The 26,674-nt window shown below is 37.7% G+C and overlaps 1 long non-coding RNA gene and 1 other non-coding gene across 2 annotated transcripts in view; one reads left to right on the forward strand and one right to left on the reverse strand.

Annotated features, from left to right (window-relative positions):
• LOC122811315 overlaps positions 1-26,674 on the forward strand; it is a 1,944,054-nt gene that overhangs the window by 432,155 nt on the left and 1,485,225 nt on the right. The gene's annotated exons all lie outside the window — the stretch shown is intronic.
• TRNAL-UAG lies at positions 9,486-9,567 on the reverse strand. The gene has a single exon. It is a non-coding gene; the product is annotated as a tRNA-Leu (tRNA).

The following is a 26,674-nucleotide window of genomic DNA, read 5'->3' on the forward strand; positions in this document are numbered from 1 at the left end:
TTCTAGTCAGAAACTTCTTGGATTTGAAATCACTGCAAAGTTCAGTGAGGTTAGAAAGTACATTGGGTGCATAGTTTGGCAATGACATTTTTGTGGTCTGTAATGTATCTATGATTTTGAGCTTGTTTTTCAAAATACATTGTAACATTGTAAAAGTAATCCTAAAGTACACTTCCTAAACCACTACTTTTTTGAAATAATTAAAGCTAAGCAGAATCTTTTAAATATGCACAAAATAGTGGTTGTGCAATCAGCACTTTTCTAACTTAAACACAATTACATCAGTGTCACCAAATAATGAAATACTCAGACTTATCCACTTCAATAAAATGCTCTATAATCTGATATGTGTATTTATATACACACACATCTGTGACAGGCCATTGAGTAGTTAAATCCTTCATTGACTAGCATTTTAAGCAAAGCTTACTAGACCTATCAACTTCTTCTTCATTCGTTTTTTCCCAGTTAGGGGTCGCCACAGCAGATCACCTGTCCACTCATGATTGGCAGTGGAGTTTTACAGTGTCAAGTTGCCAGCCCCGCCACCCAACCTACCACAGAAGGCACACACATGCACGCACTCACACCTAGGACCAATTTAGAGTGTCCAGTCCACCTACAGCATGTCTTTGGGATGTGGGAGGAAACCGGAGCACCTGGAGGAAACCCACACGACCACAGGGAGGACATGCAGACTCCGCACAGAAGGCACCCTAGCCAAGAATCGAACCAGAGAACATCTTGCTGTGAGGCAGCAACACTAACCGCTGCACCACCGTTGCCACCCTTACTAGACCTATCAACAGTGAATTAAATTATCTGTTCACTTTTCAAATGAGTAGTCTGTCAGTACAGCATGTCTGCCTGCACTGCAAATGAAATGCAGCAAAAGTGATAAAAGAAATGCAGCCAATTAAAAGAGAGTGAGAGAGATGTGTCAAGCAGACTTTTAGACAGCAATCCTTGTTCCATTCAAAATGCTATATTGCACATGTTGTATAGTACAGGCTTTATATTTTTCTGTTTTAGTAAAATATTTAAATTCTTGGCATATGTGTTATTAACTGTGCTGCTTAGTAACGCTTGGAATTGAAAAGTATGTTCTAAACAGGATGGTACAGATTATGATGGCTTGCATTAATAGGACATACTTAATGTTCTGTTTTTATAAATAGCCTCAATATTATGTGTATAAAGAGAAGCAATAGTTTTCTGCCTCAGTAAGTTAACTTAAGTCACGGAAAAAAGTTAAAGATTTTTGCAAAATACATGCCAACAGGGAAATATAGGGTGTAACAGTTTACAAAGCTTAAACTTTGCAACTTTAAAGAAAAGAAAATGACAGTGAAATGAAACAAGTACATACACACACACACACACACACACACACACACACACACACAAAATAGGCAGACCAGTGTATACACAAACAAAAATTGGATGTGAAACTGTATTTTTTGTAGCCCTCATAATTGCAAAATTATTATAATCATGATGATAGAAACATTGATTCTTGAAATATTAAACCCTACAAACTATTTGCATTGCTCATCTTAAAATATAGCCATGAACATAGTGTGTTCCTATGAAAATGTATACATTTATATGGTGATGTGCACAAAACAGCATATTTTTTCACTATAATCAAGTGCTGTAAGAAAATGGCTGATCACAATCCATCATCAGAGAAAAATACATGCTTGCCTTAGAGCATAATAGTAAAAACATTCATGAATATATCAGTGGAGAAGTGTTAGTGGAGAGTGCTCATAAGCCCCGTCATGGTGTGTGAAGACTGACAGAGAAGGGTGAAGGCTGCCAGCCTAGCCACATAGAATTTGATACATAATTCTGGCATTTGTAAATATAAATGTAAAATACAGGCTTGTTTCTTAAATGAAAGAAAAATACTGTAAAATGTTGAACTTCAAGATTGTAGCAACATTGTCATCTGCTGTAAGGAAAACAAAGTCAAGCATTTCAAGTCTTTCTTTTGAAGTTAAAATTATTTCACATCTGTCCTTTGATCTGTAGAGCTCAGAGTCAGCCTGTCTGGGCTAGCACATTCTTTCTATTCTTTTAACTTAAGGAATAATTACTAGAGTGTACACGTGAAATGTCTTTTATTGTTTTAGCTTCCTGAGCAGGTGTTAGTTTGCTAAATAATGTAGCCTGTTGGCCTGGGAACCCCAGGCTAAGTGTCAAAATGATGCAATGTGTATACTGGGAAAACCTTATTGTCAAAATGATGCAATCTGGGAGGGCCCAGCAGAAATGTTTGTTAGTAATTTTAAAAACTATTGCTGTGAGAGAGACTGTAAGCATTTTGATCTTGACTATCCAAATCAGCACTGCCTTATGCTCTATGTAAGTAAGTTACTTTAGGAGTATGTTTTCTTGTAGCAATAGCTTGGAATTAGAAAAAGATTAGACTAAGTGTTTTTATGTTATGTCAGAACTGTACTACTGAATTATTTTAAGTTTCTGTGTGATCTCTGAACTCTTGAATAGCACTGTAGTGTAGTAATATTGTCTTGTGTTTTTAGTATTTATTATTAAATATTTTTAAACCCTTTTCAACTGTGGCTGGTTTATGTCGAGATAATTTAAGCTCTAGAGTACATTGCATGCTTATAAGTGATCCTGTAGTAAGCCCTTCCAGTAACCCCGATTGCTTAGTTACCCTTCTATTGGATAATAATATTGCACAGTAATAATTGGACACCCTTTTAATGGCCTTTGGGTAGCTGATAATTATTAGCTGGTGGTAGCAGGAATTACTGCCATATAGTCTGGGTATAGGGGCACAGCTGGAGAATCTGTGTCAGCCTTTGCCAGGAGTGTCTGTGAAGTTGTATAAATACTTATCTCAGAGTGTGTGTGTGTGTGTGTGTGTGTGTGTGTGTGTGTGTGTGTGTGTGTGTGTGTGTGTGTGTGTGTGTGTGTGTGTGTGTGTGTGTGTGTGTGTGTGTGTGTGTGTGCGTGTGTGTGTGTGTGTGTCAGCTACTTGGGCAGGGACATGAAGCACTGGTTGGACAGAGAGGGTACTGTAGGTTAGCTTGCCAGCTAGGCTGAGTTCTGGACCCTATAGCTGTGCCAGTGGTGGAGTCTTATTGGGGACCTGGAGAGCAAGGGAGCAACCAGCCCCATTCTGACTGTGATCTCTGTGTGCTCTTAAGGGAAATTGCATGTTACTGTGTGTATTTGTTATCCTTTCTCTTACGTGAGACACCCTCTCTGGTGTTAGTGGTGAGGATTGAGGCTCCTTGATTGCTGGGCCAGGACATCACAGTATGTATTCAAAACTGTTGAAGAAGGTATCATACAGGTTACAAAGGTTACTCTGAAATGAGCCAAAAAAAGAGAAGACCGTATACTGACTTGTTTATACATGCCAGATGATTAAAAAAAAACTGGTTGAAGAAACTAGTAATTAATTTGGTTATACTGCAGTTACTCGCAACAGGAAGGGAACCTGCATTATTTCAAAAGTGTGTTGAGAATGATCTAGCAGTGCAAATTCTTAAAGAAGTTGATATGATAGTCTAGCCAGTCTGTCTGTGAAAGATATATACCTTAATGTTTATTGAAGGAAGATGCAAACTGCATACAAGGATTCATGTTCAAAACAGATAAACTGACAGTGTCTAATCAGTTGTGAAAATAAATGTTGGCAAGCATATGAGCATTGCCCAGTCAAATCAGAGCAAAAAAAGAAAGAGTACTTTGTGGTACTGTTTTGGCTTGCAGTGTCTGAGCAAACAGAACAAGACATTCAAATATAATGCAGTACATAATGCTTTATTGAATAGTGAATACAGAGAACCTATGTCAGTCTTATACAGTCCCATGGAGACTACAGAACAAGACTGAGACAGATGTGCCTTAGTATCAAATGGCTTTAAATCTGATATATTTTGAGTAATATTCAAAGCTTTCAGAAGTCTTGAGAAATAAAGTTATATTAAAAGAAATGTTATGATCGATGCAATTGAAGGTATATTCCAAGATGTGGCCTATGTATCAGGTAAGGATACAGAGTATACAAACATAGAGTTTGAGATTTTTCAATCTAGTGAGAATTTAATTATTCTGCATCTAGCTTTAGCAATGCATGATGTACTGTGACATTGAGAGAGCAGTATAGAATACTCCTTTGCATGGTAGTGATCTGTCACTGCTGCATTCAGTTGACATACTCCACACTGTGGTATTGGTCTATTACTCAGTTACTTCCCAGACTCCACATTGTGGGCTTGAACTATTGCCTACTCAGTCACTTGACATACTCCACACTGTGGAAATCTTCTATCACTCATTCTGTTACTTTCCATACTCCACACTGTGGTGTTGGTCTATTACTCAGTTACTTGCCATACTCCACACTATTGTGTTCGTATATTGGCTACAAAGTCAATTGACATACTCCACACTGTGGTATCAGTCTATGGTGTTGGTCTATTACCCACTTACTTTTTATACTTCATACTGAGGTGTTACTTTACTGCCTTCTCAGATACTTGACACATTCCACAATGTGGTGGTGTTCTTTTACCTACTCAGTCACTTGAAATGGTCCACACTGTGGTACTGGTCAATTACCCACTTAATTACTTGACATACTCTACACAGTTGAGCTGGTCTATTAGCTACAAAGTCACTTTTCATACTCCACACTTTAGTGTTCATCTATTACCTACTCAGTCATGTGACATATGCCACACTGTGGTGTTGGTCTGTTACTCACTCAGTTACTTGACATACTTCACACTGTAAATATTGTATCCAGAAAACGAAAGAAGTATCCAAAGCGGAAAAAGTTTTATTAGGCAAAACAAACACCAAAAAATAAACGCTCTTTTAGAACTATTGCATTTTCGTCCAACATAAACCAGGACTTCATCAGATTCTCATGTTAGAAGTTATAAAGGACCATTCCAGTTCCACCACTGAATGAAACTTGAACCGCATTAATTGTCTAGCTACAAGCACTGCTATCTCACCCCATTTCCTCTCTAAATTACAAATGGTACAAAGAAACTCATTTTGCTAGACAAAAAAAAAATCTACTACCAGAACCTCCAATTTAAACACCAAAACAATCCCCAAAAGTTTTGGGCAGGTATTAACCAACTTCTTCATCCAGGGCAATCTACTACCCCAACCCCATCAAACTACATCCATAAATCCCCAGAAACTGTTGCCCCTGCCTTTAATAACTTTTTCACTGAAACTATTCAGTCCTTAGCTAACCAACTTACTCCCACCCACTCTACCTCTACCACTAACACAGCCACTTCACATTTCATCCCCCTTTAACTTCCAACCTGTCTCTACCACTTTTATCCGATCCTTTATCAAAAAACTAAAACCAACCATTCTTTTTGCTGACCTCCTTCCTGCAGAGTACCTACAAAAAGCTGCTGTCACCATAGCATTCCCCATCTCTATCCTAATCAGTAGAACACTAAAAGATAGAACTATCCCCTCAGTCTGGAAAATATCTCATATTATCCCACTCCACAAAGGTGAAAGTTCAACAGAACTGTCCAACTACAGACCCATTGCCATTCTGTCAGCACTAGCCAAATTAATGGATAAGTGCATTCATAAGCAGCTTATGGACTATCACATTCAGAACGGTCTGCTTGCCAACTCTCATCATGGCTTTAGGCCACATCACAGCACCACCTCCGCCCTCCTTACTTTTAAAATATCATATTCCAAAATAGGAACAACAACAGGCTATCTTCAGCCCTATTTCTAAACCTGTCGAAGGCCTTTGATATGGTCAACCACAAATTACTCATCCATTCCCTAAAATCCATCTCCCTGGATAACCATGTTATTCAGTCATTCCTGTCCTATCTTAATGGCAGACAACAGGCTGTATTATGGCAGGGCAAACTGTCCACCCTGCTACCACTCACCTTTGGTGTCCCTCATGGCTCGATTCTAGGTCCTCTACTCTTTTCTGTCCTCATCAGCAATCTTCATACTGCCATCCCTGATGCAACCTGCATTCAATATGCAGACAATTTTATCCTGATCTGTACAGCTTCCTCCCCTTTAGACCTGCAAACCTTAACACAAAACACATTTAACACAGTTGAAAATTGGCTCTATATCACCATCTGTTGTTAAATCCCAAAAAACTAAATTGCTCGTCTTTACTCCCACCAGTAGATCCACCTCATTTCCTTCTCCATAACATCCAACAACAGTACCTATATCTCTCCAGATGACCACACTAAACATTTAGGAGTAGTAGTGGACAGTAATCTCAAATTTGATCTGCATATTATTAAAACTATAAAAAACATTAATAAGAAGCTGGGCTCATTGTATAGAAGAAAACCTTTTCTAACTCCATTAGCTAGGACTGCAATCGCCCACTCATCCCTACTCTCTACCCTTCTATATGCCTCCCCCATACTGTCCAGTTTGAGCAAAACTAAACTTAGTAAGCTCTCTCACTGTTAAAACCATATTGCCAGATTTGCCATAGGTTGAACATATAGGACACATCACTGTTAAAACCTCAGTCTTCTCGGGTGACTAGAACTGCCAAGTCTACTTCCGTTTCATTAGCTTATAGTAGCACAAAAAATTCTGTACCACCCTGAAAATAACCCAGCACTCAAAAATATCATAAAGCTGTACAGTAATTCAAGGCAACTGTGATCATCCAATAAACTGTTGGCCCAAACCCACAAAGCCATTAACTCAGCCGGCAACTCCCTGTTTGCCAACTTTGTTGGTAAAACTTGGAATTCACTTCCATCTAACATTACCCTCGAACCTTCTTTAAGTCTCTTCAAAAAAGGCCTCAAACAGTATTTTAAAGACCTCTGGCTTTGTCCCTATACTAACCCTGATTAATCACTACTTACTCAATGCCTTATTTAAATTAATATTGTATGCATCTCTTGCTCATAATAGCTTGCTGCAAATTGTTGTTTTGTATGCTATTACACACTGTGTATATTGTGAGTACGTACAAGAGGGATTTGTAAATATGTTTGACTCATATCTGTTATGTTCTATCTGTGTTATCTGGAGCTTTTCTCCCCAGGCCTCCGCTGAAAATGGACATATATCCAGTCGCTGTATCCCAGTCAACAAATGTGAAATAATTAAATAAATAATAAACTGATATCTTTGAGTGGAACAATCAACACCACTTGGTTTAGGTAGAGTCTTAATTTAATTGGTTTGAGATTGAACTGCTGCCAAACAGCTGTTATTACTAAGCTGAAGCGTCATTTCTCATTTAACAGTAGTCCACACAAGCTTTATTCTGGCAATGGTGCTCAATTTACTAGCCAGTTGTTTCAGACATTTACAAGAGAATGGGACTTTGTACATGTCGCTAGTAGTCCTGAATATCCAAAATCCAATGGTCTAGCTGAGCGAGCAGTACAGAGTGCAAAGCAATTCGTTAAAAAGTCAAAGCGTGACAATACCGATGTATTCTTGAATTTATTTATTCTCAGAAACACACTTTGTGATGATATTCTTGGCTTACCTGCTCAAAGACTACTTTCCACACAAACTACAACTACGCTACCTATTTCATCAAGTTTGTTACAGCCTAACTTTAAGAATAATAAAACCGTCAAGACTCAATTGTTGAAGAAGCGTAATATCCAGAAATCTAGTTACAACAGATCAAGGAGATTACTTTATTCGTTTAGGGAAGAAGAGACTGTATGAATTCAGACAATGAAAGGTTTTGATCAAATAGGACAGATTACAGTCATCTGTGCCAAGCCAAGATCCTATTAGTTTAAGGGTGTGCACACTTATGCAACCAGTGTATTGTATATTTTTTTATTTTTTATATTTTTACCCTAACAGATTTGTTTGGTTTTCAACTGAATTGTACAGGTTATAGGTCACATTAAAGGTGGGAAAAGTTTTGAAGTGATTTATTGTGGTCTCCTTTTTTATATCACAAAAACCTGGCATTTTAACAGGTGTGTACACTTTTTATATCCACTGTATATGTACTTAGTATTGTATAATGCATGTCTATAGATTATCTGTGATTTCTGCATGCTAAATAATCTCATCACAAATTGCATGATCTGTTTCTCAAAGATTGAGGATGTAAATCAGAATGTACCATGTGTGTTAAGTGTCTTTAAGAAGCATGCAAGGCTGTGTGCACGTATAAATTCCAAACACGTGCAATCCCTAGTGCTATTTTGTAGAAGCAGCCAGTGAGTGAGCATGTATGATCGCAGTAGTTAGTTTGCATATAAGTTACTTAGTCATAATCAATAAGCCTCTACAGTGATGTTTGTATAAAATAAAGCTGCGTAAACAGAACCCACGAAGACTCGTTTGTGTACCAACACGAAAATCAATAGACATTAAAGCACTAAATAGCCCCTGAGTGAAGGCCTGTCACTCACTTTGTGGATCCCTAGGAGCAGAAGAAACATGTTTAATTATTTGTTTCTTTTTTAGGGGAACATCCCCTTCAAAAAATTGAGAAAGCTCAGACTCAGGACAGCAGTGGAGAACAGTAGCAGGAACTTCTTCCCTAACTAAAAACTGAGGAATTCCCCTTAGCCCCTCAGTAGAAATAACCTGTGGTTCCCCTGAACATCTGAAATGGACGCTTGTAAAGCCTCTTCGGATGTGCTGCCAGCCAGACCCTCACTGACCTCTGACGTGGTCACAGCAGAGAAGTCCGACATAGCCGGGTGAGCCTCCTGCTTTGTAACGACCTCAGGAGAAACACCTGACAGAGGCTGGACAGAGGAAGATTCTGGTTGTATCTTTTTCACCTTCTTCTCTAACGGCTGACCCTTGGGGCAGGAGATTCCTTCCATTGTATCCTTAGTGAAACGCTTAAGATGCTGTTTCTTAAGATACAAGGCAAAGGAAGAAAGTCTATTGCAAAGGATTTTTGGACTGAATGCCTGACAAATAGAACAAGATATATGGTTATGAGAAGCTTCTAGACAAAAAAGACACTTATTGTAGTTGTCTTTATGGGGAATCTGCCTCCCATACTGGTATTTACCCTTCCTGGATGACAACCCCAAGGAGCACAAAAACAGTAAGAAAAAGCAAAATCTCCAATGGGGCACTTATCTGCAACTGCAATAGAAGTCAGCAAACAGGCATAGGTAGTCATTGGAGAATGAAAATGCATTCAACTGGCAGAAAACAGAGACAGGTAAACAGGCTGAGACTAAAAATATATGTTCAGACAGGTGGCAAAGAAATTCTGATGATGGTAGGCCTGATTGTCACCTTTATGCCCTATGCTATGCAAGGAGCGTGTGGTTGACATTCCGTGTGTCTTTTAAAAGCAACAAGTAGTCTTTCATAGACTGGCTGGACATTCGGGCTTCTACAGCAGGGAATCCTCATCTGTTAAGAATACTGCTGCTGTGAATGGAAGGACATCAGTATGGCACTCTTTCTGTGATAATATGGTGAAGATAAAGTTCAGAGTTTTAAACTGGCAGTGGTGGGGTACGAACCCACGCCTCTGGAGAGACTGGAGCCTAAATCCAGCTCCTTAGACCGCTCGGCCACACTACCACCCCCAAGTAAATTGTATTTTGCTAGATTTTTGTGAAATGGAGTACAATAAAAGAATGGAATATTTTTTTCACTTTCAAGAAAAGGAATGCAACATATGTATGAATGCTGGTGTCTTCCACGTGTTTCAGAAAGTTTTTCCTGGTACCTTTAAAGTTGTGGTAAAGTACTAATTATATGTTAGATTACTCAGGTCATGACATCTTAGTATTGTGGTTTCTTCCCAAGGTTTCTGTTTATTTCTCCTAATTTTAACTCTATGACAGGAATGAGGGTCCTCCTTTTAAACTGAAAAAAAAATAGAAATACATTGTGAGGTTCTGTTTAGTAAAACAGTTATATTTCAAATAGTATAGGGAAATGTGTTAAATAGACAATGCTGCATCAAATAAAATCAGATATTTTTAACAGAGAGGCATTTTTCATTATGTGATATTTAGCTGTACATTTTTATTGAATTATACTTAACATTTCATTTATAAGACCCCTACACTCTTACAGGTAAGTTATTGTTTTATTTGTATTACTAACATAATATGGCACCTACTGAATTTGCTGCATTAATTTCTGCCTTCAGCTCAATTATGGAACAATAGTTCCTTCAGTGCAATATGATAGTAGGATTATATAACTGCATTTCAGCAAAATGTGTTTATTAAAACTGAACAAATGGGTTTTATATATTACATCTGCTATATGCTGTCTTAAGCACTATCAGGCTAATTTACTTAATAATCTTTTTAGCAAACCTGCATTTTCTAGTGTGCGCATGGCATGTCTCTGCTTCTTTCAAAGTATTCAGACAAAGCATAAAACATTATAGGTTCATAGGTTAGTATTAGGCTAATTGCCCTTGTGGGCCATTTTAAGCCTAGCCAATTACCCCACGTGAGAATCAAACCCTGCACCTTGTGTTTGCCAGGTAAACAACTTAACCATTATGCCATCCTCCCTCATGGCCAGCTTAATGTCACCGTGGACAGCTACAGAATCCTAGGACTCCATCCACAGTGTTCCTTAATTTAGATACACACATATATAAACAGGATTCAACTAAGGTACATTATATGTTTCAGTAAAGACCAGCATCTTAAATATTGAATGCCAAATAGCTTTCTGGTTTGTAGTGCTCCAGGAATAAAAGAAAACCGTGTTTTAAATAGAATGCTCATATGAGTCTGAGGGAAAACAATCAGGTAGCAGACATATTTTAGGTTTGTTAAATGTAACGTGAAGCTAACAGTTGCCGTCTAATGCAGACAGCTCTTTCTGGTTTGTGATCAGCTAAAAATAAGTGTGACAGACTGTTTACTTCAAGTGACTGGAATTCATTAATTACACTTTTTTTTTTTAAAAAATGTGGCACTGCCGTACTGCAGTTCCAATGTATTTATTTATTTATTTATTTATTTATTTATTTATTTATTTATGGGGAGGGTGACCTCTCAGCAATAATTTCTTACTGTGGGGTGGGATTCTAGTTCATTATTTCATTAAGGTTTCAGTACTCCACAGTAACCATTCCTTGAAATATGGTAATTCTAATTTTAATTCTGAATTCATTTACATTACTAACAGTGAACTCAACGGTTCACAAAACATTCAGAAGCATTTCAGAAACATAATACCTTCTCATTTGAACTTGCATTACAAGGAATGCATAATCACTTTGGCAAGCAAGAAACATGCAACCCAGTATGATGTACATTTTGCATTGTTTATTGCATTTTCAGTAATGCAGTATTAATGTTACTACCAAATATGCAATAAACATGCAACCCAGTATGACGTACATTTTGCATTGTTTATTGCATTTTCAGTAAAGCAGAATTAGTTACTATTAAATATGCAATAAACATGCAACCCAGTATGACGTACATTTTGCATTGTTTATTGCATTTTCAATAAAGCAGTATTAATGTTACTACCAAATATGCAATAAACATGCAACCCAGTATGACGTACATTTTGCATTGTTTATTGCATTTTCAGTAATGCAGTATTAATGTTACTACCAAATATGCAATAAACATGCAACCCAGTATGATGTACATTTTGCATTGTTTATTGCATTTTCAGTAATGCAGAATTAGTTACTATTAAATATGCAATAAACATGCAACCCAGTATGATGTACATTTTGCATTGTTTATTGCATTTTCAGTAATGCAGAATTAGTTACTATTAAATATGCAATAAACATGCAACCCAGTATGACGTACATTTTGCATTGTTTATTGCATTTTCAGTAATGCAGAATTAGTTACTATTAAATATGCAATAAACATGCAACCCAGTATGACGTACATTTTGCATTGTTTATTGCATTTTCAGTAATGCAGAATTAGTTACTATTAAATATGCAATAAACATGCAACCCAGTATGACGTACATTTTGCATTGTTTATTGCATTTTCAGTAAAGCAGTATTAATGTTATTTCAAAATACAAAGAATAATGAGCAGAGAAACAAAGACTTGGAAATTTAAATTTGTTATCACTTCTAGCAACTAAATGGAAAGATCCGCTGTATGATCTAAGCGATACCTGGGTTTTCATGTTAGATCAGAAGGCTGCATGTTCTGCCCCTACTCTGGACATCTGAACTCATCTCAATCACAACACTGTAGTGCAGCATAAAGCATTTTCTCTGGGCTGAATGAGCTGCATTTGTATGAGACTTTAAAATGAGAGTCTGTGATCCTCTTAGTGAAGGTGAATATTAAAGTTTATATGGCATTTATCAATAAGGAGATATGGGAGGAATTCTCAAAGCTTAGTATAATGTGGAAGCCATACCTTCCAACCTTTCCACTTCAAGGTAAGCTTGTCTTATTCACAGACTGGTCTCTCCCCAAAGGTTTTTCCCTCATGGGGGTGTAAGTGTGGGCAGCAGTCTCATGCCAGTTGTGTGATTAATACTAAGCAGCCATGAGCTTTCCTCTGTAAATGTTTGTGGCCAATGATTTATTTTGTAAAGTAATTCATACTGTTTTATTCAAGAAGCACAAAGTCAAGCACATCAAAAGGGAATACTAAACAATTCACTCTTATGGGAGTCCTCATGGCAGAGCCATGTTTGTAAGAGGGATGCCAGTGTGTTGGGTGGGTGGCTGTGTCTGACCATTTGTGAAGGTGAATGAATGATGCTGAATAAATGTGTGTGTGACTGTCAGGGTGGCCACTGGGAGTTAGGTAGGGGTTGTCGAACCTGTTTGTGTATGTATGTATGTATATTGATAGGTTCATTGGTGTATACTAGGCTAATGACCTTATAAGCCTAGCTGTGCAACACAAATTTGACCCACAAATTTGATTTATATAGGCAGTGATTTGCTGACTGCCGCCATCCATCAAAGACATAGCCGCCAGACCAGGGATGAATTTCTGATTACCCATCCATTGCTTATATAGCGTAAACATCTTGCTAGAATAACCAATAGTATGTATAAACACAACGCACCCTCCCTTACCAGGCTTCAAGACTCTGGTCTCTCTGTTGTTCGTAAAGTCTTCCATGACAGGCAGCTCATCTTTAGTTAGACTACATGTTTCCACTTACTCTTGTTCTTCGAGTACCAACTGCAAATATCCTTCATACAGAATTTCTCAAATAAGCTGATAGTTGAATGCAAAGGGGGATTAAAAGTGCTTTTCCTAACAAATTGAGAACCACACACTGAAGTATGGGAAGAATTATTACCATTTGAAAACAAAATACTCATTTTATTTTTCTAATATATAACTTTAAATCAAGAAAAATTTCTCCTATGTCTAACTTCTGGGTGGATACAAACATAAATCGTTTGCCAAGCTAAGAAAAGTGCATACCATGAATAACCATGATCACTGTAATTAAATATTTTGATTCCATTAAAAGTTGCTACAATGTTTTCACTGGCTGCATCTGTGGAATACCATTCCAAACATGGGGCACCTTTTTTTTACCATGCATAAATTAAAAATTGGGAACTAATATCTCCTTTTGCCCTTGTCTTTGTCCCTCCCTCTTCTGGGGTCACTACCCAAGTAATTCTCTGAATCTGGGATGTGTTCTGGAGTTCCTGTCAGAACTTTCTGGGCTATACTCTTGGATCTCCTTGGGGGGGACTGGGAGCCATCTATTAAAAAATCCCTTTCACAATTTACATTAAATCTAAGTTCACCATCCGGAACACATAGCCTAATACCATTAGGAGGTTTAGGTAATGGGTATGCTGTTTTGTAACCATAATCCCTTTCATCCCTAACTTACTTTTTAGATTTCCTAATATGTAAGTCATGAATGACCTTATCAGTGTTAGAGAAAAACTTAGAAATACTTAAAATTATAAACTTCAAACAATAAATCCTGTTAATGTCTTTTGTATTTTACCATAAAGCTTTTCCATTTGAAGTTCATTGTCCTCAGTAATTAACTTCATAATGCAAAAAACACAAATATCAAACATTTTATCAGTTCACTGTAAAAAAAAAAATAGTTATTCCTCTCACTCTATTGGGAAACTTCCAGAGCCTGAGCCCTTTCAGCACCTTATTACATGAAAGGCACTCTCTTAAAAATGCATTGTCCACCTGTGGACTTTTATATTTGATCAATGTTTTTACACACAAGCCTAGAGTTGCTTCAAAAGTCCTATTACTATCTTTACCAGGCACACTATGATCAGGAATACAGGGAGAGCTGGCTAATCATGAATCTAAGTTAACAGTCTCCATACCAGCAAGTGTGAAAGCCCTAAGACCATTGTGACCAAGGTTGGCAGTATTATTGCTGACAGTAGCCGCAACCTTATTTATTTCGAATGACGAAATCCACCGTACATTCATGGCTAGAACCCGAAGGACCCACAGGCCTGTTACTGCATTCCCACTGTTAATGGTTCCCTATTAAGTAAGCGAATGCTTAATATAGTGAATGTTGTCTAATCAACAGCTAAATGAAATGGCAAATCCCAAAGACATGGAACAGCGATTTTTTTTTTTTTTTTCCTAGGGAAAAAAAATCACTCGGCCGTTTATGGGACTTTCCAGTTTCCTCCACTGTGGTGCAATCTCGGATTTGGTATATTTAAGTCCCCCACTTTATTTTGTGTTTGGGTTTTTTTTTTTTTTTTTTGCGGACCAATGAATTGGTGTTCCGTTTGTTCGGGATTTTGTGTTTTCGTTTTTTTTTTTTTGGATCGATTATACAGCAATCACTATTATAATATACACCCGTTAACTGGGTGACTAAGCATATAAGGTAACTGTATTGCTTGGCAAGATGTCATTCCTGCCCAATTGGTAGAATCTTTAGGAGAAAGAGAAGCTATACAACTATTTTGTATGATGAAATCAACCAAAGTGTTAGGGGAACAACAAAGTAGCTATGTGAACATTTTAATGAGCATGATTAAATTTCCAGTAAGGGAAGACCACACCACTACTCTGGGTTCACCTGAACACCAGTATCATATGCAGTGCAGTACTGCTCGAATAACTCAGGGCTGGACATAGTAATAAAAGACTCACAAGTACTAAAAAGACTCACAACCACAAAACCATACTGACCAAGAATAAAATTAATAACCTTACAGTGCTTGACTCAAAACCAGTTGAGGACTCAAGTTGCTGCAAAAATAAGTTTTATTCTCAAAACGTTAATCACTTTCATCCCCTACAATCAGGATTTCAACAGAACTAAAGAACTCATGCTAGCATATAATGCATTTAATTAAAAAAGAATGACTCACTGTTGATTCATTTACATACATAATTAATCATTAAAGACTACTTTAAAATGACATAAATCTATACCAAGACAAAAACATAAATGCATCATATAAAAAGTGTGAACCATTTAAAAAAGATATAAAAAACACTTGCTTATATCATGAAATGAATAGTAATCAAAGGAATAAAAGTATTGCAAAGAACCTGCATGGAAAACCTATAATTTTGCTGCCCTCAGATTCAAAGAACAAAGAGACAGCATTCCACTGGCTTCTGCGTTTCAATGCATTTTGCCATAGTAATTAGTAATTGTTATTATAGAGTGTATTCCCACCAGGAACCTTTTGGGTTTTTGACCACCCATTCTAAAATGATAAAAATATTTTTTATACTCCACAAATTCAATAATATGCCTATATAAGGAGGAGTTGTGCTCCTTGTGACTGACATCATAACAGTGCTCATAATCCTTTTCTTCAAAACAAAATGACAAAATGCCAGATATATAACTACCACAGTTTTACAATTGGAACTTTGATGAAAATGAGTCTATGCTAGGTACTCTAATAACATCCCCTATGTAAACAAAACAAGATTGTCTGTAGGCTCCACATTTCCTGGTGTCTTTCTTAAAACTGCTACCAGCATCATGAGGGAAGCCAGTTGTGTGATTAATACTAATCAGCCATGAGCTTTCCTCTGTACATGTTTGTGGCCACTTACTTATTTTGTGAAGTGATTCATACTGTTTAACTCTAAGAGCAAAAAGCCAATCACATCAAAGGGCAGTATTAAACAGTTCAGTCTTATGGGAGTACTCATGGTGCAGTTAAACATGGCATTGGCATAGTCATTATGTGTGTGTGTGTGTGTGTGTGTGTGTGTGTGTGTGTGTGTGTGTGTGTGTGGGTGGCTGTGTTTAACCATGTGCATAGGGGAATGAATGATGCTGAATGAATATGTGACTGTCAGAGTGGCTACAGGGGGTTAGGTATGGGTTGTCTAACCTGTATGTGTATATATTCATAGGTTCATGGGTGCATACTAAGCTTACTAAGCTTATGGCATGATAAGCATAGCTACGCAACCCAAATGTGACCCACAAATTTCATTTATTGACTGCTGCTGTCCATCAGTGACATTGGCACCCAGACCAGGGGTGAATTTCTGATTAATCGTCCATTGCTCCAATTTACACTTAAATACAGTTAGGGAGGAACTCTGCTTCAAATGGATGGGGAGCCTATTTGACAGAATTCTCCGAAAAACATGTCTGTTTCTCCAGCTTGTCCTATTCATGTCACAAGTCAAATTTAGATCATTTGATCTAATAGTTCTGATGTTTGCTTTAAGATGTGGAAAAGGTTCAGCAAAACAGGGCCCAAAGATGCCTTGTGTGCCAGGAAAAGGTCACATCTGAGTAGTCTGTATCTTCTTCTTCTGCTTTCGGCTGTTCCCGTTAGGGGTCACCACAGTGGATTCTCTGTTTCCATTTCTTCCTGTCCTCTGTACCTTGCTCCATCATACCAGCCACCTGCATGTCCTCTCTAACCACATCCATAAACTTTATCTTAGGCCTTCCTCTTTTTCTCTTACCTGGCAGCTCCATCCTTAGCATCCTTCTCCCAATATACCCAGCATCCCTCCTCAGCACATGTCAAAACCAACACAATCTTGCCTCTCTGTCTTTGTCTCCAAACTGTCCAACCTGAGCTGACTCTCTAATATGCTCATTTTTAATCCTGTCCATCCTCATCACACCCAGTGCAAATCTTAATATCATTAACTCTGCCTCCTCCAGTTTTGAGTCCCGTATTTTTGTCAGTGCCACCTTCTCTAACCCATATAACATAGCTGGTCTGATTACCATCTTGTGGACCTTCCTTTTTACTCTTAGTAGTACCCATCTGTCACAAATCACTCCTGACACTCTTCTCTACCCACTCCACACTGCCTGCACTCTCTTCTTCACCTTTCTTCCACACTCACAGCTACTCTGAACTGTTGATCCCAAGTATTTAAACTCATCCACCTTTGCTAACTCTACTCCCTGCATCCTCAGCATTCCTCTGTCCTCCCTTTCATTCACACACATGTATTCTGTCTTAGTCTGCTGACCTTCATTCCTGTCCTTTCTAGAGCATATCTCCACTTGTCCAGGGTCTCCTCAACCTGTTCCCTACTCTCACTACAGATCACAATGTCATCTGCAAACATTATAATCCACAGGGACTCCTGTCTGATCTTATCTGTCAACATATCACCATTGGAAATAAGAAAGAGCTCAGAGCTGATCCTTGATGTAATCCCACCTCCACCTTGAATGCATCCGTCACTCCTTCCACAGACCTCACCACTGTCACACTGCCCTCATACATATCCTGTACCACTCTTACATACTTCTCTGCCACTCCCCACTTCCTCATACAATACCACAACTCCTCTCTAGGCACCATGCATATGCTTTCTCTAAGCCCACAAAGACACAATGCAACTCCTCCTGACCTTCTCTATACTTTTCCATCAACACCCTCAGAGCAAACATTACATCTGTAGTACTCTTTCCTGGCATGAAACTGTATTGCTGCTCACTAATTATCACCTCCCTTCTGAACCTGGCTTCCAGTACTCTTTCCCATAATATAGATCAGAGTGCAAAGTGTGTGTGCTTGTATCTTGAAGCATGCAAGGCTGTATGTGCACATATATAACCTGCACACATGCACAACCTTGGTGCCATTTTGAAAGAACAGCTAAGGAGTAAGCATTCATGATCATAGTCATTAATTGTATATACGTTATTAAGTTACAATCTATAGTCAGCAATACTAATGTGTTTTTATATAATAAAGCTGCTTGATCAGAACCCATGAAGATTCATTTATTTGTGTCCTAACAGGAAAGTGACTTGGTGTCAGAACCGGGATGAAAGAGAGTAGATTATTCTGAGCCATGAGATGTAAAGATGACAGCGAGGGTAAAACCAAGAGAAAAGAGCACAAACATAGCCAAAGAGACTCAAAGGTAGTGAGAAATAAAATGAATTATTTACTTGATGCGAAAGACAATAAAGGGGCATTACAAAGGCACAAACCACATTATCAGGCAAGCGGAACGTATGAAAAGTTGGTTACCTAAAGAAAATGTTTAACAAAAAAGTATTCAAAACAATTAACTGTAAAGCAAAACAAGTATGTTTAAAGCAAAACAAGTGTGTTTGAGGCAAAGTTGGGCATGGTTAGGCTGTGTTTTTTTACCAGCCGAAACCAGTCTGGTTATTTGTTTTTATGCTACTATAATTAATAAATGTTATTTCCAGGTCACAGTTTGCTGGCTCAACTTGTTTTTTGGATCTTATCTGATTTTTGGAGCTGTGCAATTGTCCTTGTGCAGGAGGTTGATTTTGGGTGTTAGAGTAAAACAAGCACAAGAAAAGTACGTTGGGCATGAAAAGGACTTAAATGAGAAAAACAGTTGTGAAAAGAAAAGGGCACATTACGCAAAATAAAGCAAGGTTGACTGCATATGTTTGGTCAAAGTGCTATGTTTGGGCATAGCTATGACTTCATATTGTATCAAGGGTGTAACTAAAGTTATTTTAAGTATCTCAGAATGTAAAAGGGCGTACAGTGTGCACTTATTACTGTGTATGTATTTCAAAGAGTTCATTGTCTGCAAAGTGCAACTATTTCATGTAATCCAGTCAAAGTATAGCTATTTTGAAAAAGTTCTTGTGCTGGGTGTGTCTAGTCACAAAGTGCCACCATTACTGAGTGCTTCTTGTACTGTAAAGAGTTGCCTAGCAAGGTACCGCCATTTTGGGAACATTTCAGTGTGTTGTATGTATTTATTCACAAAATACAACTACTTTGAAAGTTATTGAGTTTTGGGCAACAGATGTTTGATTTATTCGCACTGTGCATTTGCTTGATATGTTTCTTATACTGATAGGAGGTGTTTTCTTGCAAAAGATGACATTACAAGAGTATTACAGTGCTCATGAGTTATTCAGTCGCATCGTAAAGTTCTTGAATGTTTCTTAAAATGATGACTATAACAATGTGGTGGTAAATGACTTTAGCATTTCTGCCTTTAATAAGATTCACAAGTGATGATGAATTACTTTAGCATTTCTGCCTTTACCGATAATACTCCAAAAGCATCAAAAAGTTATTTTGCCAAGTTCAGTAAAGCATCAAAAAGTTATTTCACAAAGATCAGTAAAGTATCAAAAAGACAAAGAAGTTTATTTCTCAAGTTCATTTATCCAAAAGTACTACAGGTTCGTTCATTCGCATAATTCTGACTAACGAGAAGGTAAGTTCAGAGCATGAAGGTACTGGACAAGTTCTGTTTATCCCAGGAACTTCTGTATATGTGCGTGTGTGTACATTCATGCTTATTTGAAAATAAACCCCTTCACTTGTATGTGTTAATATGGCAAATGGATTTTGAAAACCCCTACCATTTGTGTTTGATCAGAATGGTGCTGAGAACTGGAGAATATTTGAGCAAGAGTACAATATTTTCATACAAACAGCTTATGCACATAGAGATGCATGCATCAGGGCATTCATTGTGCTAAACCTAGCAGGGTCAGAGGCTATAGAAAGAGAGCATTCATTTGTGTATCTACCAGCAGTATATGAAAGAGATGGTGCAGACCGCCATATTGTTGTGCAAGCTGAACCAAGGGAAGTATTTGAAGTGCAAGTTTAGAGAGATGTGCAACCCCCAGACAATATTACATTAGAGAGGCATTTGTTTTACGCAAGACATCAGAAACCAGGGGAGATATTTGCAGCTTATATAGCTGACTTGAAAAACAGAGCTAAGACATGTCGTTTTGGTGATCCAAAAGATGAGCTGATAAAGGACAGGATCCTATGTGGTATTAACAGTGCTGCTGTGATAAAGATTTTACTTTGTGACAGTGATTTAACACTGAGCAGAGCCACAGAGATTTGTCAAATCCATGAGGTGACAAAGAAACATACAGGTATGCTTGCAAGTAACAAAAGCATGGGTTCAGTTGGCTTCCGAGCATATGTAGACAGTATGCTATACGTGACAAACAAGAACAGGCCTAAGCACGTAGCAGGCACAGGATTTCCAAGGAAGCCAAAAGGTTTTCTAGTAAGTTCCAGGAAAAGAGCAAGCTCCAGCACCAGCTCAGTGCAACACAAGCGTAAATCAGAAAAACCCAAATCTAGCTTTATTGTTAACTGTCTCAATTGTGGTGTGAATCATGGGTCTAAAAGAGAGAAGTGCTTAGCATTTGGTCAGCAATGTCACATGTTTAAAAAATGGAACCATTTCCAAAAGTTTTGTAAATCATTTAAGCCCACACAGTTGTAAAGAAAGTTTGCACAAAGAAGCAAGCTGATCAAGTACAACCAAAACAGTCAGCTTTCTATTTAGATGGTTTATTAGTGCTTGGTGAAAGAGATGATGCAGTAAACTTATTGACAAGAAGTGACATGTTTTGCACAGTCCAGATTAATGGAAAATCCACAGAGCTCAAAGTAGACATTGAGTGAAAGTGTAATGTTATATCAGGAGACACTTCTGCAAAAATAACAACTAATGAACAACTCAGTGTAACCAGTAGTGCGAGACTTGTTGCTTATGGAGGTGAAGAAATTCAAACCGAAGGTTCGGTGATACTTTCATGTTATTTGACTGAGAACTGTTACAACTTATTATTCTACATATTTCGACTACCAGTGCAATCTTTATTGGGTTTCAAAGACAGTTTAAGAATGAATCTGCTTTCTTTTGCTAAAGAAGTTCATCGTGTGAGTGCAGTTCCAATTTCTCCAAAGCAATTTTCTCAGAGTATATTGATGTTTTTGATAAATTGGGCAATCTTCCAATTGTATATTCCATAAAGGTAGACCCAGAGATCACTCCAGTAGTCAGACCAGCATGAAGAGTTCCAGTAGCTATGCAAGATAAAGGAAAAGCTCTGTTGGATAAAATGGTGCAGTACGGTGTGATTTGTCCAGTCACACAACCAACGGAATGGGTGTCATCCATGGTACCGCTTACAAGAAAGGCTCAGATGAAATCAGGATATGCATTGACCCAAGAGATTTGAACAAAGCATTAAAAAGACTGTATCATCCAGTGTGCACAGTTGAAGAAGTTGCAGCTCTAATACCAAATGTTACTATATTTTCTGTTTTGGACGCAAAGAGCTCCTTTTGGCAAGTGATGCTAGATTACAAATCTTCATTTCTACCTACTTTTGCTACTCCATTTGGCAGATGCAGATTCCTAATGATGCCATTTGGAATAAATTCTGCAAGTGACATTTTTCAGAGTGCAACAGAACAAAGTTTTTCAGATTATCCTTGTGTCATAATAGTAGATGATCTGTTAGTGGGAGGCAGTGGTGTAGCAGGGCATGACAGGAACCACAAGAAAGTTTTAGAGCACATAAAGTAAACTTAAAGCTTAATCCTCTGAAGTGCAAATTCAGACTTCCAGAAGTTACATATGTAGGACATTTGTTTACAAGTACAGGCTTGAGACCAGACCCGACCAAGCAAACAGCTATTCTAGAGATAGCGCCAGACAATGTACAGAGTTTACAAGGTTTTCTGGGTATGGTCAACTATTTATGTAAATTTATACCAGACTTCAGTGAGTTAACAGCATCTTTAAGAGAGCTAACATGCAAACATGTTGCATGGTCTTGGCTGGAACATCATCAGATGGCATTTGAAGACCTTAAGCAGAAAATTACCACCCCGCCTATGTTAAGATATTATGCTATAAACAAACCATTTATTCTTTCCTGTGAAGCGTCAAAATTTGGCCTTGGCACAGTCATACTTCAAAAGGGAAGACCAGTAGCCTATGCATCTAGAACACTAACCCATACTGAGATGCAATATGTTCAAATTGAGAAAGAGCTTTTGGCAGTAGTATTTGCATGCTCCAAATTTCATGATTATATTTATGGTTGAGCTATTCAGATTGAAACTGATCATCAACCTCTAGTTACTATTCCAAAGAAGCCTATGCATTCTGCTCCAGCGAGACTGCAAAGAACGATGCTCAAATTGCATAAGTACAATTTCACATTGGTCTACACTAAAGGCACGTTGCTTTGCCTGGTTGATACTTTATCTAGAGCTCCTAGAAATACGACAGAACAGCTTGACACAGAAACTTTTGACTTTGATGTGATGTCAGTGTATAATTTTTCCACCACTAGACTTGATGAGTTAAGAGATCACACTCAGACTGATCCAATTTCATGGAAACTCAATTGTTATATTATTGTCAGATGGCTGTCAAAGTAATCTAGTGTACCTCCTGAGGTGGACGCGTATTTTCCTTACAGTGATGAATTGTTGGTGGAAGATGGCATTATTTTCACAAGTCCTAAAATTGTTGTTCCTGCTTCCTTACAACAAGAATATATTCAAAGTTTGCCTTGTGGCTACTCAGGATCCACATCCACAAAGAGAAGAGCAAGAGAATTGGTATTTTGGCCTACATTATCAAAAGGCATTGATAGAGTTCTTTCTTCTTCTTCATTATGCAATAGTACTAGATGGCAGTTGCAAAGAGAACCTCTTCATGTTAATCCACTTCCTGAACTAACTTGATCTACTGTAGCAAACGATATCTTTGAATAGAACAATCAACACTACTTCGTTTTGGTAGACTCTTATTCAAATAGGTTTGAGATTTATCTGCTACCAAACTTATCCTCAGCTACTGTTATTACTAAGTTGAAACATCATTTCTCAGTTCATGGTAGTCCACACAAACTTTTTTTCTGACAATAGTACTTAATTCACTAGTCAGTTGTTTCAATAATTTGCAAAAGAATGGGACTTTGTGTACATATCAGTAGTAGTTGTGAATATCCTCAGTCCAATGGTCTAGCCGAACTGGCAGTACAGAGTACAATGCAGCTACTTGAAGGGTCAAAGCGTGACATTACCAATGTATTCCTGAATTTACTTAATCTGAAAAACATAACCCATGATGATATTCTTGGCTCACCTGCTCAAAGACTACTTTCCAGGCAAACTAGAACTATGCTATTTCCTCAAGTTTGTTGCAGCCTAAACCCAAGTACAATAAAGTAATCAAGGCTCAGTTGCTTAAGAAGCATAATATCCAAAAATCTAGTTATGATTGATCAAGCAAATTACTTCATCCATTGAGGGAAGGAGAGATGGTATGAATCTAGACAATTAAACATTTTGATCGAATAGGACAGATTACAGGCATCTATGCAGACCCAAGATCTATCTTAGTAAATTCCAAAGGAGTGGAGTATAGGAAAAATCACAAATCTCTTCCTGTACCAGAGCCATCTTCGTCATTGCAGTCACAACATTGCATCTGTGATGCAAACTCTAAATCAAAGAATGAGTCAGACATTGTTTCCAGACCAGAATGTGTTCAAAAGACTGATTCTGTTCCTGAAAGTGATTTGAACATTCCACAGATTAACCATTTTGCAGAAACTGTCCCAGTTTTATGTCACACAATATGGATGTGTCTAAACCAAGTGTAAAATATGCAGCAACGTGGAATTGATTGTACATACCTATATATTTAACATTGCATAATGCATGTCTATAGATTATCTGTGATTTCTGCATGCCAAATGGTCTCATAACAATTGCATGTGTGACACCCCTGCACTAGCCAATAATCAAGGCCCTCAATCCTCACCACGAACACCAGTGAGGGATGTGTACATTGGGAGGATGACAAGTACACACACAGTAAAGTACAATTTCCCTTAAGAGCGCACACAGATCACAGTCAGTCTGGGGCTGGTTTCTTCCTCTCTCTCTCCAGATCCCCAGTAAGACTACCCACTGGCACAGCTATAGGGTTAAGATCTCAGCTCAGTGGTCAATCCAAAACCTCCAACACCTTCTCTGTCCAACCAGTGCTTCATGTCCCATCCAAAGTAGCTGATACACACGCACTTTGAGATTTGATTTATATACAAACACACAAACACTGCTGGGGAATGCTGGCAAAGGTTTACTAGCTATGCCCCCTACTGCTCAGACTGTAAGGTAGTAATCACTGCCACCAACTAGCTCTTTATCAGCCACTATAAGGCCATTTCCAAAGGGTGACCAATTCTACTGTGCAATGTTACTAGTATCCAAATGATCAATGTGACCAAACTTTTAAGGCTATTTAGGAGTGGCCTATACAGTGTAACCAAATGCATGCAAGTAATCTAAGAGCGTAAATATCTGTAAACAAAACCAGACACAATTAAAAGTTTTAAATATATTTAATAATAAAAAAAACAAGCCAATACTCAATAACTCAATACAGTGACAACAGACTTCAGAATCACAGGACATATTTTAAAACAACATTGCAGGACAGTCTCACATAAATACAGCATGGATTTAGACCTCACAATAGTACCACCACAGCCCTTCTATCCTTCTCTCAGACAATAAATCAAATCCGTAATAATAATACACCCTCCTCTACTGTCTTTCTTGACCTATCTAAGGCATTTGATATAGTAAACCACCAGCTACTCATTCAAACACTAAAACCTCTTGCCATAGACAGCCTAGCAATATGCTGGTTTCAATCCTACCTAAGTGGCAGACAACAAGCTGTGCTATGGAAGAACAGCCTTTCTTCCCTACTGCCAGTCACCCTTGGAGTTCCTCAAGGGTCTATACTAGGACCTCTCCTATGTTCCATCTTCATTAATGATCTTCATACAGTTATCCCCAAAGTAATCTAAATTCAATATGCAGATGACTCTACCCTATTCTGTTCTGCCAGCTCCCCATTAGACCTGCAGACCTTAATTAACCCAAAAGACTTTCAATGTAGTAGAAAACTGGCTCACTGACGGGTGTCTTCTATTGAATCCAAATAAAACAAAACTGCTACTCTTCACCCCCACCCGGAAAGCTACACTCCCATCATTTACCATAACATCTAATAATGGCACAATAATTTCCCCAGAAAGTAATACAAAACTATTAGGTGTAATTGTTGACAATAACCTTAAGTTTGATGCTCACATCGACAAAACCATTAAAACAGCCAATAAAAAGCTAGGATCTCTATCTAGAATTAAGGCATTTCTAACCCCACCTGTTAGGACAGTTATTGCCCAAACACATTTACTTTCAACCCTTCTTTATGCCTCCCCAATCTATACAAACCTGATTAAATCTGACCTCAATAAACTCAATAGCTGCTACAACACCATAGCCAGATTTGCCACAGGCTCAGCATATAGAACCCACCACTGTATTAACCTACGATCACTAGGCTGGCTAGAGTTTCCCTCTCAAATCCAGTATAATCAATTAACAATAGCCCACAAAGTCCTCCATCAGCCCGAAAGCACATCCATACTCAAAAATATAATTACCCCTTACAGTAACCTAAAAACTCTCCGGTCTTCTGACAAAATACTGGCACAAACTGTTAAATGTAAAAACTCAGCAGGTGACTCATCGTTTTGCAACTCAGTTGGAACAATCTAGAATTGGCTCCCTGCTGAACTTACAGCAAACCAGACTATCAACCAATTTAAAACATCTCTCAAAAAATTTCTAAAAAGTCACTGGCTGTGCCCCTGTACCAACCCTGACTAACCAGCTTACCACTCTCTTCACTACCTGGCTATCTGTAAAATAGTCAATGTTCCAGACTTAGTCTCATTCTCATATGTGTTGTACTACTGAATGACATGCTACCTTTTTCAGCCTTGTACCACTTAAAATGTCTAAGATCGAACAAGAAAAGTACAATGTTAAGTTTAAGTATGTATGTATTCCAAGTATGCATAGAATCCTATAATTCTGTACTGGTATCTATATGTGACTGTATAAAACTGATACTGTTTAACTCTTATGTAACTATCCACATGTGGAGCTTTTCTCCCCGGGCCTCTACTGAAAATGGACCTGTGTCCAGTCGGACTCTCCCAGTTAACAAATGTAAAATAAATAAAAATAAAATAAAAAAATAAATATGCCTACACAGTGACTATGTAAAAGGATGTCACCAAACATTATATATATATATATATATATATATATATATATATATATATATATATATATATATACATAATCATATATATAAATGTAGAGATATAGAAGTATATTTGCACCAAAGCTTCATCTTTTTTTGTTTTGTAGCTTAATCTGAGTATATTTCTTCATAAAGTCTTGCATTTGGTAGCTTGAGAATGCATTTGTTATACTCTACATATTATTTAAGCTCTTGATATTTTCTGTAGCTTACTCATACTGAATTCCATAACAATTATAGCCATAAAAAGGAAATTACTAGTTTTTAGATGTGTAAATTATTTATACCTTTCCTGTTGTAGATATAAATCATTCATTTA

The sequence above is a fragment of the Protopterus annectens genome, chromosome 9.part0 (assembly GCF_019279795.1).
Source record: "Protopterus annectens isolate FY-2018-M chromosome 9.part0, PAN1.0, whole genome shotgun sequence".
Taxonomy (NCBI): domain Eukaryota; kingdom Metazoa; phylum Chordata; order Ceratodontiformes; family Protopteridae; genus Protopterus; species Protopterus annectens.